The 14,672-nt window shown below is 37.7% G+C and overlaps 1 long non-coding RNA gene across 1 annotated transcript in view; it reads left to right on the top strand.

The window, feature by feature from the left end:
- The first annotated feature begins 6,230 nt into the window (after positions 1 to 6,230).
- Positions 6,231 to 14,672, top strand: part of LOC116536460 — a 75,029-nt gene continuing 66,587 nt past the window's right edge. Inside the window, exons 1-2 of the long non-coding RNA XR_004262649.1 lie at positions 6,231 to 6,264; positions 8,421 to 8,583. This is a non-coding gene — a long non-coding RNA (uncharacterized LOC116536460). The remainder of the gene's footprint in view (positions 6,265 to 8,420; positions 8,584 to 14,672) is intronic.

Here is a 14,672-nt window from a genome sequence, read left to right on the forward strand (position 1 = left end):
CCTTTATTTTTTGCCTTTTCTTCTACTGAAATTCAGGTCAAATGAAATGCAATACAATTTGCCAAAAATAGCAACACAGTACCTAACTTTCATTAAAGTATTTCTCTATCTCCCTACTACATTTTTATCCTTCTATCTACCTATCTTCTCATCTGTGTATATGCAGAGAAAGCATCTGGATACTTTTTTATACTCTTAATGATATGTGGTGAAAGAGATTATTTTTTTCATGTTCAGATTTGTATTGTTTTAATTCTTGATGAGCACTGGTGAACACATTTAATGTTTACAAAAACAATACTAGTAATTTTCCCAAAAACCATACACAAAAATGGAAGCATTTTAAAAACAGTTTAAAGAAATTCCTTTAGAATTTTTCGGACTGGAATAATTTTCTCAGGGTTTTCTTAGCATAATGTAGCATTTTGAATGGCAAAATTTGTTCTTGCTCTTTTTCTCTATACTCATTTTACAATGCTGATTCTTATTATTTTGAGACAGGGTCTCACTCTGTCACCCAGGCTGGAGTGCATGATCTTGGCTCACTACAGCCTCCACCTCCTGGGCTAAAGGGATCCTCCCACCTCAGACTCTCGAGTAGTGGGGGCTACAAGAATGTAATAGCATGCCTGGCTTTTTTTTTTTTTTTTTTTTTTTTTTAGAGATGGGGTTTCTCCATATTGCCCAGGCTGGTCTTGAACTCCTGACCTCAAGTGCTGGGATTACAGGCATGAGCCACCACGCCCGGACTTCGATTCTTATTTTTAAAGAGGAAATGACAATAGTAAAGTGTCTTCCTACAAAACAAACAACTGCTTTATTTCTTAAATGATCTCCTGCTCTGTGCTATGCTAAAACAGTTATTCTATTAAAGGTCTTATCAAATTTGATTTTTGTTGAAAGATAAAATTGATGCTTTCTATGGTTAAAGTAAAGAGCTGTTTGTTTTTTTTAAGTCTGGCTGAAGTTTTGTTTGCTTTAATTTGCAAACTCAGAGCCTTCAAGTTCGGGACTATCAGCTTTAGACTCTATAGGGAGGCTGGAGATTCCAGGAAAAGACTCAACTTTGCATTCAGACATTGAGTAATCATCAATAGCAAGTAAAGATTACAGAGAAGCCATTCAACTGAGTGTAAATTTTAAGTATATTTAAATTTTGTTTCAAATAACACTTTCTTACAATGAAACATATTAGTGTTTATTTATTACATTGATAAATAATAGCAAGTTATTTTTTTTTCCAGCCCTGAGTTCACAAAGGGACTTTGTTCTTTTTTCCTTGACTGAACAGATCAATTTAAAAAATAAAACAGGATAAACACCTAGCAACACTTAACTCTCACCCTTGCAGTGGATATATTTAGGATTTTGTTTTTTGACTTCTTTCTCTTCCTTTCCATTACCTTTTGGGAGTTAAACCTCTTGTTAGCTTCCATTTTTATTGATACAAAGAGTAGTTCCAAACCGCTCTGCTGCCCTGACCTGCCACCCCAAAGGCCTCTAATTTTATATTTCCAATTGCTTGTAATAATATATGTCTGGTAATTCCCTAAAAGTTTACATCTTGATAGTTCTCTCTCATCTTAGTTACCAAAGCCACTTCCTAAAATGGCTTTCCAGCACTGAAATGTGCATGTTTCTCACATTTTTTTTTCTTTCATTTGTTGTGACTTACATCCATTCATTCTGTTTAGTGTTCGTGATACTTACTTCCTCCTCTTCACTTCTACCACTCCTGACTGAATTATAATCCCCCCACCTTGGGATCTACAACAGGGTTCACCCAGAGCTCCCGACTCCGACTCATTCTGCACTCAGCAGACAGAAGAGACTCTCAATCCCTATTTTCAATCTTGTTCTGCTCACTGAAATTTATATCTTCTCCCAGAAATTGACTGTATTCTGTCCGCTTCAATTCAAGGACCTCTATTATCTACTTTCTTTTCTTATCAAATAATGCTACTTCCTTGTTGGAAACACTCCATTTATAATCAACTTATACTGCTTCCCTGTGGGAAACCTCATTTCATTCTAGACTCCTTACCCAGGCCTAAGAAGTGTCTGCCTGTCTTTCTGACCTCATTCCCTACCACCCTTGCCACAGTTCACTCTGCTGTAAACATGCTCGGTTCTTCCTGTTCCTTCCTATCCAGGCCCTGTGTGCTAGCTTTTCCCTTTGCCTTGAGAGCTGTTCACATGGGTCATTGCATGACTTCTCCTCTGTTGGGACTCAGTCCAAATGCTGTCTCCTCAGTGAGGCCTTTCCTGACAATCCTGTTTAAAATTGTACACGTACAGCCACTATAGTCACATTTCTTAGTTTTATTTTATTGATAGTACTTTATATTATTTTTCACTTGCTTATTATCTATCTGTGCCACTAGAATAAATAACCTACAAGGGCCTAGAATTTGACTTTCTTGCTGGCTGCTATATTCCTAAGACCTAGAACAGTGCCTGACACACAGAACTCAATAAATATTTGTTGAATGAATTATGCTGACATAATTTTTACTCCCCGATTAAGCTAATTCTCTATGATGTCTTGCATATTTATTTGCCAATCCTTAGACATATGTTTTTTTCATTCTAGTCCTCTCTACTGAATTCCCTTCATGCTTCTTTTTGTCAATTTTTATTAGTCACTTTCTTCAAAATCTAGCTCAAAGACCACCTTTAAAAATGTCTTCTCAAATTCTCCCTGCCATGAACATTATATTACTTCTCCTCCCCACAGGATTTACCTCTATAGTTTTCATTATATTATCTTGTGCTTTATTTTTAACATATTGCTTTATAACACAGTGTTTTCCTTTTTGAGTCTTCTAGTTATTTTCTTGTTGAGAGAGGATATAGTTATGTGAGGAAAGCTTTGGACTGGGAGTCCTGGCTAACAATTTCAGACTTTGGACAGACCATTTTCAACATCCATAAAATCAAAGGATTAAGCCTTTCATTTGCAGACCAGAGGCTGCAAAATGGCAGGCCACAGATTATGTTACTGAGCCAAACTTTGGTCTGCCTGCCCAGTGCAGCAAAGCCAAACACTGACATTGAGATTTGCAGTAAAAGAAAATAAGGCATTTATTACAGGATACCAATTCAGGAGAATTGGGAAGCTCATGCTTAAGACCTGAACTCCCTGATGGCTTGCATGCAGGGGTTTTTAAAAGCAGGGAGGCAGAGGTTAGAAGTAAAGACATAAATCAACACATGCAGGCTGTACATTGGCTTGACCTAAAAAGCCCTGACATCTCAAAGCAGGGGACCACTGGTCATAGGTAGATTCAAAGATTTTCTGATTTTGTTACTGGTTAAGGAGGTGAAGCTTTGTCTAAAAATTTAGAGTCCACAGAAAGGAATGTTGAGCCTGTGGATGTGACTTCCTCCAGGCTTCTCAGGAAGAAATTTACAACAAAGAACAGAGGTTATAGTTCAGTCCTCGGTTCCCTCTTATCTGAAGTCTACATGCCAGCAGATAGCATTTTCCATTTGGTAGTGTCCAAGTTTCTGAAAAACAACTCAGGGACTTATGTTAGGTTGTTATTAATATCTTTAGTTTCTATAGGGAATCAAACATCTAATGACTTTCTTGGCTGTTGTTTTAAGTTACTATTACCTTATTGCTTATCAAGTTGCTCATTTCCTTTTTTTTTTTTTTTTTTTTTTAAAGAGAGCCTTGCTTTGTCACCCAGGCTGGAGTACAGTGGCGTGATCTCGGCTCACTGCAGCCTTCATCTCCCAGGTTCAAGTGATTCTCCTGTCTCAGCCTCCCAAGTAGACTACAGGCACATGCCACCATGCTTGGCTAATACTTTGTATTTTTAGTAGAGACAAGGTTTCACCATGTGGGCCAGACTGGTCTTGAACTCCCTATCTCAGGTGATCCACCAGCCTCAGCCTCCCCAAGTGCTGGGATTACAGGTGTGAGTCACTGCGCCCAGGCTAAATAGAGATTTTCCTTTATTTCCATGCTTGGAGCACAGGGTGGGAGGTGCCCAGCAGGCCCCTCAGAGGGGTCCTGCTCTGTCTCAGTTGGATAAGGCCCACATATGTGTTTCATTCAGCCTTAGTAAAACTCAAATTAGCTGACGACGTTTAGAAATTGAGAAATTTTGGAAAGCTTGGAATTATATACACTCTGAAAAAGATCAGAATAGACCCACATTTTTGGGTGGCAGAAAACTCATTGAGAAAGAAAACAGCTGTCCCTTAATATCAGGTGTAGACACTGACATGATACAATCCTCAACTTGTTCGGATATTTCACTTGTTTCTGTTAACTCTGTTGGAATTTCAATATGCAAACTTGTATTTCAATATGCAAGATTGTATTATCTCTGAGGTACCTTTCAACACTACATATCTATGAATTATGAGTAAATGTGTTTGACCTGTCTACTTAGACTTAATGTTCTTGAAAGGCAGTGTCTGGTGCTTCTCCTTTGCTTGTCCAGGTTACAGTGCTGGTCATAAAGCAGGTGCTTAGTATTTGTTTGTTGAACATTACATTTAGTTATATCTACAAATACACAATAAAAACCAAATACCACCTAGTAAAAATTTATTACAGATGCCTGGTTGGCTTTTATAAAGAAAACATCCTATCAAAATGGAATTAAAATGCTAACACAGTATTTGTATCATATGGAAAATCTAACTCTAGACAGATATCAACCAAATGAAGTTTCATTTAGGCAACAGAAAAAAATGTAGCCCTTTAGTCCCCTTTCTCTGTGTGTAACTCCCATTAATTGTTCATTGTAGTTATATATGTATATCAAGAGCAGAATGTAATCTAGGGATGGAAAAAATACTGCTATTTGTTCTCCCAAGTAGTGATCATATGTTCAACAGCTGGGACTTACCAAGATCTGCATTTATTTCAATACTAATAACTACCTTTGCTGTATTCCCAGAAAACCACAAAATATTTGGCATGGTTCAGGACCACCATATCTAATAAAAAAAATCTCATTGTTCTTTTGCAATAATTCATTAACTTATAAGGGGAACATATTTCACTGAGATAGTTTACCTGGATTAATAGCAATAGCTAAAAGATTTCACACCCAAGTTGGGTTGTGTCTGGAGCACCAAAGTGAATGGAAGTCTCGAGTCCATGACTGAAGGCAGTCTTACCACCAGTGTTGCCAAAGCCTATAGTCTGAACACTTTCTTCTCTGTCTTTCTATTTTCTATTAAAAGGAGTACTCAGAAATTACAGAAGTATTTCATCTGAGAAAAAAAAAATGCATTTCTCAGAAACTCTGTCAAGTAAAAAAGGACATAGCTGATACCAGAATAAATCTCTTATGAAGTTTGGATAACTAAGATTTGAAAAACATTTTGAAATTTACTCTTATTTAGAACACTATGTTTTAAAGAATTAAAAAGACAAGCCACTTAGAAATTTTAACATTTATGATGAAACTTAATTTGGACTTTTTAATCTCTAATTTTTTTATTCTTTCTGCAGGGATTGAACTGAAGTGTACTTTTATGCTATCTGTGAAAATAATTGCTTAATAAGTAAATAAACATTTTAAGTAATTGTTGAAAATAAACATTTACTTATCAGAGAAAACAATTTCAGTTTTATTTATAAATCACTCTATTCAAAATGGAGATGTATTAGGGTTCCCTAGAGGGACAGAACTAATAGGATAGATAGATAGATATAAAGGGAAGTCTATCAAGTATTAACTTACACAATCACAAGTTCTCTAGTAGGTTTGTCTGCACGTTTGAGGAGGAAGGAGGGCCAGTCCCAGTCCCAAAACTGAAGAACATGGGAGTCTGATGTTTGAGAGCAGAAAGCATCCAACACAGAAGAAAGATGTAGGCTGGAAGTCTAGACAGTCTCACCTTTTCAGTATTTCTGCCTGCTTTATAATCAGTGGCTGCTGATTAGATGGTGCTCACCAGATTAAGGGTGGTTCTGCCTTCCCCACCCCACTGACTCAAATGTTAATCTCCTTTGGCAACACCCTCACAGACATACCCAGGATCAATACTTTGCATCCTTCAATCCAATCAAGTTGACACTCAGTATTAACCATCACGAAAGCAAGATCAGTCTTTTTAGATATGCTAATCATTTTTATCTGTTTACAAAATCTGGGCCTGAACTGCCAGAACTGGTTAGTCATTTTCTGGTACTGTATGTCCTTGAAACTAATAAAACTGCATTTTCTTTCTTTTTTTTTAATTGCATTTTAGGTTTTGAAGTACGTGTGAAGAACATGCAAGATTGTTGCATAGGTACACATATAGCAGTGTGATTTGCTGCCTTCCTCCCCATCACCTACATCGGGCATTTCTCCCCATGCTGTCTCTCCCCAACTCCCCACCCCCCACCATCCCTCTCCTATTTCCCCCCAACAGACTCCAGTGTGTGATGCTCCCCTCCCTGTGTCCATGTGTTCTCACTGTTCAACACCAGCCTATGAGTGAGAACATGCAGTGTTTGATTTTCTGTTCTTGTTTCACTTTGCTGAGAATGGTGGTTTCCAGGTTCATCCTTGTCCCTACAAAGGACACAAACTCATCATTTTTGATGGCTGCATAATATTCCATGGTGTATATGTGCCACATTTTCCCTATCCAGTCTATCGTCGATGGGCATTTGGGTTGGTTCCAGGTCTTTGCTATTGTAAACAGTGCTGCAATGAACATTCGTGTGCATGTGTCCTTATAGTAGAACGATTTGTAATCCTTTGGATATATACCCAGTAATGGGATTGCTGGGTCAAATGGAATTTCTATTCCTAGGTCCTTGAGGAATCGCCACACTGTCTTCCACAATGGTTGAACTAATTTACACTCCCACCAACAGTGCAAAAGTGTTCCTATTTCTCCACATCCTCTCCAGCATCTGTTGTCTCCAGATTTTTTAATGATCACCATTCTAACTGGCGTGAGATGGTATCTCAATGTTGTTTTGATTTGCATTTCTCTAATGACCCATGATGATGAACATTTTTTCATATGTTTATTGACCTCATGTATGTCTTCTTTTGTAAAGTGTCTGTTCATATCCTTCCCCCACATTTGAATGGGCTTGTTAGTTTTTTTCTTGTAAATCTGTTTTAGTTCTTTGTAAATTCTGGATGTCAGCCCTTTGTTAGATGAGTAGACTGCAAAAATTTTTTCCCATTCTGTTGGTTGCCGATTCACTCTAATGACTGTTTCTTTTGCTCTGCAGAAGCTGTGGAGTTCGATTAGGTCCCATTTGTCTATTTTGGCTTTTGTTGTCAATGCCTTTGGTGTTTTGATCATGAAGTCCTTGCCTATGCCTATGTCCTGAATGGTTTTGCCTAGATTTTTTTCTAGGGTTTTTATGGTGTTAGGTCTTATGTTTAAGTCTTTAATCCATCTGGAGTTAATTTTAGTGTAAGGTGTCAGGAAGGGGTCCGGTTTCTGTTTTCTGCACGTGGCTAGCCAGTTTTCCCAACAGCATTTATTTAACAGGGAATCCTTTCCTCTTTGCTTGTTTTTATTCAAATACGAAACTAGGAAGTCAAATTGTCTCTATTTGCAGACAACATGATTGTATATCTAGAAGACCCCATCATCTCAGCCCAAAATCTCCTGAAACTGATAAGCAACTTCAGCAAAGTCTCAGGATACAAAATCAATGTGCAAAAATCACAAGCGTTCCTATACACCAATAACAGACCTAAAGAGAGCCAAATCAAGAACGAACTGCCATTCGCAATTGCTACAAAGAGAATAAAATACCTAGGAATACAACTAACAAAGAGCGTAAAGACCTCTTCAAGGAGAACCACAAACCACTGCTCAACGAAATAAGAGAGGACACAAACAGATGGAGAAACATTCCATGTTCATGGTTCGGAAGAATCAATATCGTGAAAATGACCATACTGCCCAAAGTAATTTACAGATTCAATGCTATCTCCATCAAGCTACCAATGACCTTCTTCACAGAACTGGAAAAAACCACCTTAAACTTCATATGGAACCAAAGGAGAGCACACATAGCCAAGTCAATTCTAAGGAAAACTGCATTTTCTTTCATGTAGTTGGTCCAAATCAGTGACTTTTTCTATATGTATTTATTTTGGGAGTTTGAATCATTTTCATCTTCCATTGATTTTCAAACTACTGCAAATTACACAGTTTACATGTTAAAGAGATCAAGTTATGTAGAAGAAGAAATCTTTCTGCAAGCTATGTGACCTTAACTTTGCTGAGCTTGAGTAACCTTGCTCATTTATAAAATGGAGATCATAATACCTATTTCCTAGGAATGTAGAGGGGATAAATAGAGATAAGGCAAGCATTCTGCTAGTAAACAAGGTCCACATTATCACCATCATTCCCAATATGTTTTGAAGATTCTATGTAATGAAGCATGCATTTTCTAATTTATACTGCATTATTCTCATTTGCAGATGAAGACAAAGGTTTGGAGATTTAGGAAGCTTGCTCAATATCATAATGTTGAGGAACCAGCCTCCTTGGTTGCTTCTGATTGTAAACTAGCTGTGAGAAGGGCACCACTCTGCTACAAAAGCAATCTTAGAAATTAACCAGCACAAAGATCATCCATGACTAGTGAGTACAATTCTGAGACTGGTTTTTATATGTGCCTGTTGGGTCAGCCTCACTATTTTGAGGTTGTACCCTGGGCAGGGAACATGAGTCATTGCCTACCCATCCACTCCTCCACATTCTGACTGTCTCCGTTATGAATTAAGTCCTAAGAATTCTTATCTCATTACTCCCCATGGGGTTTCAGCAGCATTTATCTCTGACCTTTATTTTCACCCTGCTAGTTAATTGCTTTCTTCAACTTTTCTATTCTACTATTCAATGGTAGCTCAGCAAGTCACTTTGCATCATTATAGAAGAGGAAAAAATTGTTTTTGGGTTGTGGATTGCTTTGCAGATGTTGCACTTTGCAATTCCTATCACGCCATGACTCTGTAACCTGCTGGGAAGATGTAGCCCTAAGTGCAAAAGAAACTCCCCATAAAATGTTATTTTCCTAGGTTCCTTTCCCAACCACATGGAGCAGATAAATGGAAAGAGAGGCATGTTAGTAGTGGTGGTGATGATGGTAGTACAATTTTCCCTCAGTATCCACAGGGAACTGTTTCTAGGAACCACCTCCCCAACACCAAAATCTGCGATGCTCAAGTCCCTTATATAAAATAATATAGTGTTTGCATATAATCTACCCACATACTCCCATATACTTTAAATCATGTCTAGTTTATTTATAATACCTAATACAATGTAAATGTTATGTAAATAGCTGTTACGCTGTGTTTTTTTACTTGTATTATTGTATTGTTATTTTTATTTTTCAAATATTTTCCATCAGTCGTTGGTTGAAACCATGGATATGGCACTTGTGGATATGGCAGACTGACTGTAATAGTAACAATTATGATAGTAGTAATGCTAGTGATGGTGTTGGTAACGGTAGTGGTGAGTAGCAGTGGTGTTAAAGAAATTTTTTCCAATCAAGTGGAACCTCACAACAGTCTAGAGTATGATTTCATTCTAGTCTCTGACAATTTGGATTTATCTTATAAATGCTTCATAATTTATCAGGGTGCTATGAGGTTGTTAAAATTGAGGATTCCCAAGTAAACAGTATCTCTGTTTTCCTCAAGTTGTATATAGGTCTTCATATATTTTTTCTTTAAAATTTAAAACATCTACCATTCGGTCTAAAATAAATCCTTTAAATTAAGGCCAGGAGTAAAATGGAACCATGTCAAATGGATTCAGATAATTTCTCAGTTTGGGGAAATTCCAGGTATGGTACCCCTGCCAATCAAAGTATAAATTCCCAAACAGACTATAAGTAGGTTATGGAGGAAGACAATATTATGCTTGTCATGTTAAGTAACTGAAAAATTTAGAAGAAGACATATAGTTTCAAAAGCTACTTTACATTTGTGAGTTTCAAGATAACACAACTGCCCTGCCTAGTAGCGGAAGGTATTTTAAGTGTGCAGTATGTTCAGCCTTAGAAGAGGCAAACCATAGCACAGAGTAAGATAAGCCTTTGTAGGGTCTCAGAAAGCACTTACAGGATCTGTGAGTTAAACTTGGTTAGGGTGCAGAACAGAATTTCCTGGGCTCTTTTAAGGTATGGTCTGGTCTTGCAGTCTATACTCTCAGGCTCTCTGTTGTCTTCTTCCTTTATCAGTAAAATGGAAGAATGCAACTCTGGATCTCAACTCCTCTTTTCTCTCCTAAGGAGCCAAAGACTGCCTGAACTTCACACAATAAAACTCACAGATCCTTTTGGGAGGCCGCGGCAGGTAGATCACCTGAGGAGGAGTTTGAGACCAGCCTAACCAGCATGGTGAAACCCCGTCTCTACTAAAAAATACAAAAATTAGCCAGGAATGGTGGCAGGCACCTATAATCTCAGCTACTCGGGAGGCTGAGCCAGGAAAATCATTGGAACCAGGGAGGTGGAGGTTGTAGTGAGTCGAGATGGCACCACTGCACTCCAGCCTGGGCAGCAGAACAAGACTGTATATTAAAAAAACAAAACAAAACAAAACAAAAAAAAAAACCCTTAGATCCTTTGCTCTAGGTGTGGTTAAAAGAACAAAATTATTATAATTGCTATGCATAACTTTAGTCACTGCATCACATCTTCCCCTACATGTGCACCCATGTGCATGTCTGTTTCCAAGAAAAGGTGACTGTAGGAATAAGAAAAGACTTCTACTGAAATGCTGAATGTTACTCTGTTTTCTTGGGCCATCTTAATAATCACCTACAAAGCTGCAATTTTGGCAATATGAGCTGGCAGCCTGACCTAACATCATTGTACCTTAGATCACTGAAGTGCCTCCTCACATGACAAAACCTGCTGCACTTTCTTCCTACTTTGTTGTGGCCTCCATCAACCTTGTCCACGTCTTTCAGTCACCTGAGTCTCTAGGTGCACTGTTCAGTATGGCAGCTGTGAGCCAATGTGGCCACCAAGTGTGAAGAAGGGAGCCTTGTGAATTGATTGTAAAATGCACACTATATTTCCAAGACTTAGCATGAAAAGAAGAATGTAAAATAACTCAGTAATCTTTGCTATTGTTTGCAGGTTGAAATGATAATATTTTGGATATAGTGAGTTAAATAAACTATATTATTAAATTTAGTTTTACCTGTTTCTTTTTACTTTTTAAGGTGTGGCTACTAGAAAGTTTAAAATTGCAAATGTCATTTGCGTTTGGAGTTCACATTATATTTCTGTTCTGTACTGCTAGTCTAAATAGTTTGCAGTCCTTTGCACTGTTGTGATCTGTTTAAGAAAAATCATCCTTGGACAACAGTGTCTAAAAGTTTTTAATCTTTTAATATAGATATCAAATAGTTTTAAATGGCATATCAACTAGATTCTGAATTTTAAACCTTCTTTTTTAAAAAAAAAAGAATGAATATTTGTGTCCAAAACAAAGCCAGTAGTACTGGAAATTCAAATCTGTTAAACCATAGCATAGATAATGGGATAAGCTATAGCAATACTGGGACACATAATAAAAGCAATGGTTCTTAACCTTTTTAGTGTCACAGACCCATATTATTTTTGAACAAATATTTATTATGTACCTACTGTCTTCAAGACTGTGATAGGCTCTGTAAATACAGCTGAATAAATCTGAAACAAGTTTTAGATCCTCTCCCCACAAAAATGCATGTACACATATACTTACAGATTTGCACTTAATTTTAGGCTCCTGAGAATCTTCTGAGACCCATTTAGGAATTCTAGATTGACAATTCCTAAATTTGAGAAAAGAGCCTTGGCTTTATGGCCAGATGGATCTAGGTTTGAATGCGGCCCCACTAGCTACCAGAGTGACCTTAGACTGTTATTTATGTTCTTAAGGTCCCAATTTCCTCATCTATAAGATGAGGGATATGGAACATGGAGATAATGTAAGGATTAGCATTAACATATAGAAAGATCTTGCTTGTTCAGACTAGGTGCTTAATAGATTATAATGATTATTTCTCATATTGCTTTATGTCAGGAGGTAGCTCAAAAGGGTATGTTAGAGGACAGATTCTTTATATCTGAATTTTCTTTTGTGTGTCAAGGTTTTAAATTCTATAGTAACCCTAGAGATTAGTTGTTGAACAAAAATAGGTTTTGGTTCTTCAACCACATCATGACCTTTTAAATAAGATGTCCAAAAATGGTGTGTGAGTGGTCTGGTGTAAGAACGTCTCTGCCCACGCCATAATAGATATTATGTAGGGTGCACATATGTTTTTCTGTGGTTTGGAAACAAATTTGTGTCTGCAAATCTTAAAGATAGGTTTCTGGTTTTGGAGGGCTTTTTTTTTTTTTTTTTTGGTTTTTTTTTTAAAGCCTGTCCTGTTTTGTATACATTTCTTTCTTTTTTGGAGACGGAGTTTCGCTCTTGTTACCCAGGCTGGAGTGCAATGGTGCAATCTCGGCTCACCGCAACCTCCGCCTCCTGGGTTCAGGCAATTCTCCTGCCTCAGCCTCCTGAGTAGCTGGGATTACAGGCATGTGCCACCATGCCCAGCTAGTTTTTTGTATTTTTAGTAGAGATGGGGTTTCACCATGTTGACCAGGATGGTCTTGATCTCTTGACCTTGTGATCCACCCGCCTCGGCCTCCCAAAGTGCTGGGATTACAGGCATGAGCCACTGTGCCTGGCCCCATGTATACATTTCTTATAGGCAATTTCCAGCAGAAATATGGAAAACTTTGGGATAAAAGTAGCCTTAAATGAATAAGAACTTGGGCTAAGAAGCCAAAAGCCATGCTGCTCCTATACTGCTTATTCTTCCAATGCCAAACTCTGGAATAATCCATCCTCCAAATCATTAAGTTAAAGGTAGAGTGATTCATCAACTTTCAGGAGGTGAGGGTAAACCAGCCTTGTCATAATTTTATAGACTCTTCTTTCCACTCACGAAAACAAGTTATGTGTGGCATTTACGTACATCTGTGTTGCTGGGCATTTTCCAAATGCCTCTTGGAGAACATTAAACAGGAAATTGATGCCACAGGGCAAATATTCATTCTTCCCATCCTCTCACAAAAACAAGTACAGATTTGCTGTGGCTAGACTGACTTCCTGCATTGTACTGTTGCTTATTCAATTTTATACTAGAAGGAAAAAAAAGTACATTCTCTATTTTAATTTAGAGCATGTTAAAAATTACCAAAATGTATAAACAAAAAAAGCTTCCCTTCTGAGAGCACAGAAGTGTAGAATTCAATGTTTTATAAAATCACAAAATCCAAAGGTCAATGATTGCTCATCGTGCCTATTGATGAAAGTCAATTTCTGTTACAGTAGACACATCAAATTTGGTTTAAACAGCATGTGCTCTAGTTTTCAAATGACAGAATCTCTACACATTTGGACACTGCAGCTTTTCATATAAGGATGGCATCATTTTCTAACCTATAATAGTGGTCTTTGTTAGTGGCACTTCCTCAGTATCTATTTCTCCCCATTCACTTTCTTATTAGCCCAGAAATTGTTCTGGGATCCATGGGGTTTTAAAACAACTGAATCCACCTCTAGCCCCAGAATGGATAATTTACCTTAGGTTAAACTATTCAATATATTATCTCCTCAAGCTAGAGATTTGTTCAAAGGGAGTGTGTAACCTAAGCTCATCCAATCAAAGTAAACCTAGAGGTTTTTTCTTGGAAGAAGTTATGCTTTCTTGCCTGATTAACAAGATCAGTGGATCAGTTGGCAGTTACCTTAGGATCATGATGAGCAGCTTTAAAATAAAGCAAATACTATGGAGGACAGAACAGAGAAACAACTAGAAGAAATCAGGCCCTAGATGCCATCATTTTGCTGCTGGATCAAGCTTTGCCTGAAAATCTATAATTGGATTATATATATAAACCATTAACTTTCCAATACTACTTTAACTAGCTTGATTCAGGTTTCCTGTAATTTGTAACCAAAGCTTTGTAACTGTCATACCTATCTGTTGGAAGAGATTTATAAAAGAAAGGATGAGGAAAGTATGAGGGAAAAAAATGGCTCAAGTTTCTTTAATACCAGTGCTCTTGTCTATCAAGAAAGAAGGCATAACTTTTCCCCAGGAAAAACCTCTAGATTTACTTTGATTTGATGAGTAATCACAATAGTCATGTGAGGTGGGAGAAAAGTCAATCCATGTACTTCACCCTGGGCCTGAGCAGAGGTCAGGGCCCTTAGCAGCAGAGAGGGCCCACTCTCAACTAAGGTTACTCTTACGTCACTGTTCCTTCCAGACTGAACTGCAACACATGCAGTTTGCAATTACTGAAGTCATTTGACCACCATTTCTCTCAGATGATTTCCACCACGTCCCTCTGAAGAATGATATCTTGTTATCTCCCATTTTATAGATGAAGAAACTGAAGCCAGAAACGCCAAGTTTCACATATATTAAACAGCAGTGGAGGATAAAGCTCAGATATTCTTATTCTAAAACCTAGAATCTCTGTCATACAACACATATCATCCTTGAAGGTTATCATGTGGTAATTGGGGTCATCTAGAATGAGGCCTGGAAAAATCTGACATCCCTACCATTTCTTTCCCTCTTCCCTTCACTAGGAGTAACCCCAGAATTTATGTTGTTCCACACGGTCATCCTAATTTCTTTCGGCAGTGCTCCATGCT

This window comes from Sapajus apella, unplaced genomic scaffold, assembly GCF_009761245.1.
Source record: "Sapajus apella isolate SASKATOON/1434 unplaced genomic scaffold, GSC_monkey_1.0 scaffold4, whole genome shotgun sequence".
Classification (NCBI taxonomy): domain Eukaryota; kingdom Metazoa; phylum Chordata; class Mammalia; order Primates; family Cebidae; genus Sapajus; species Sapajus apella.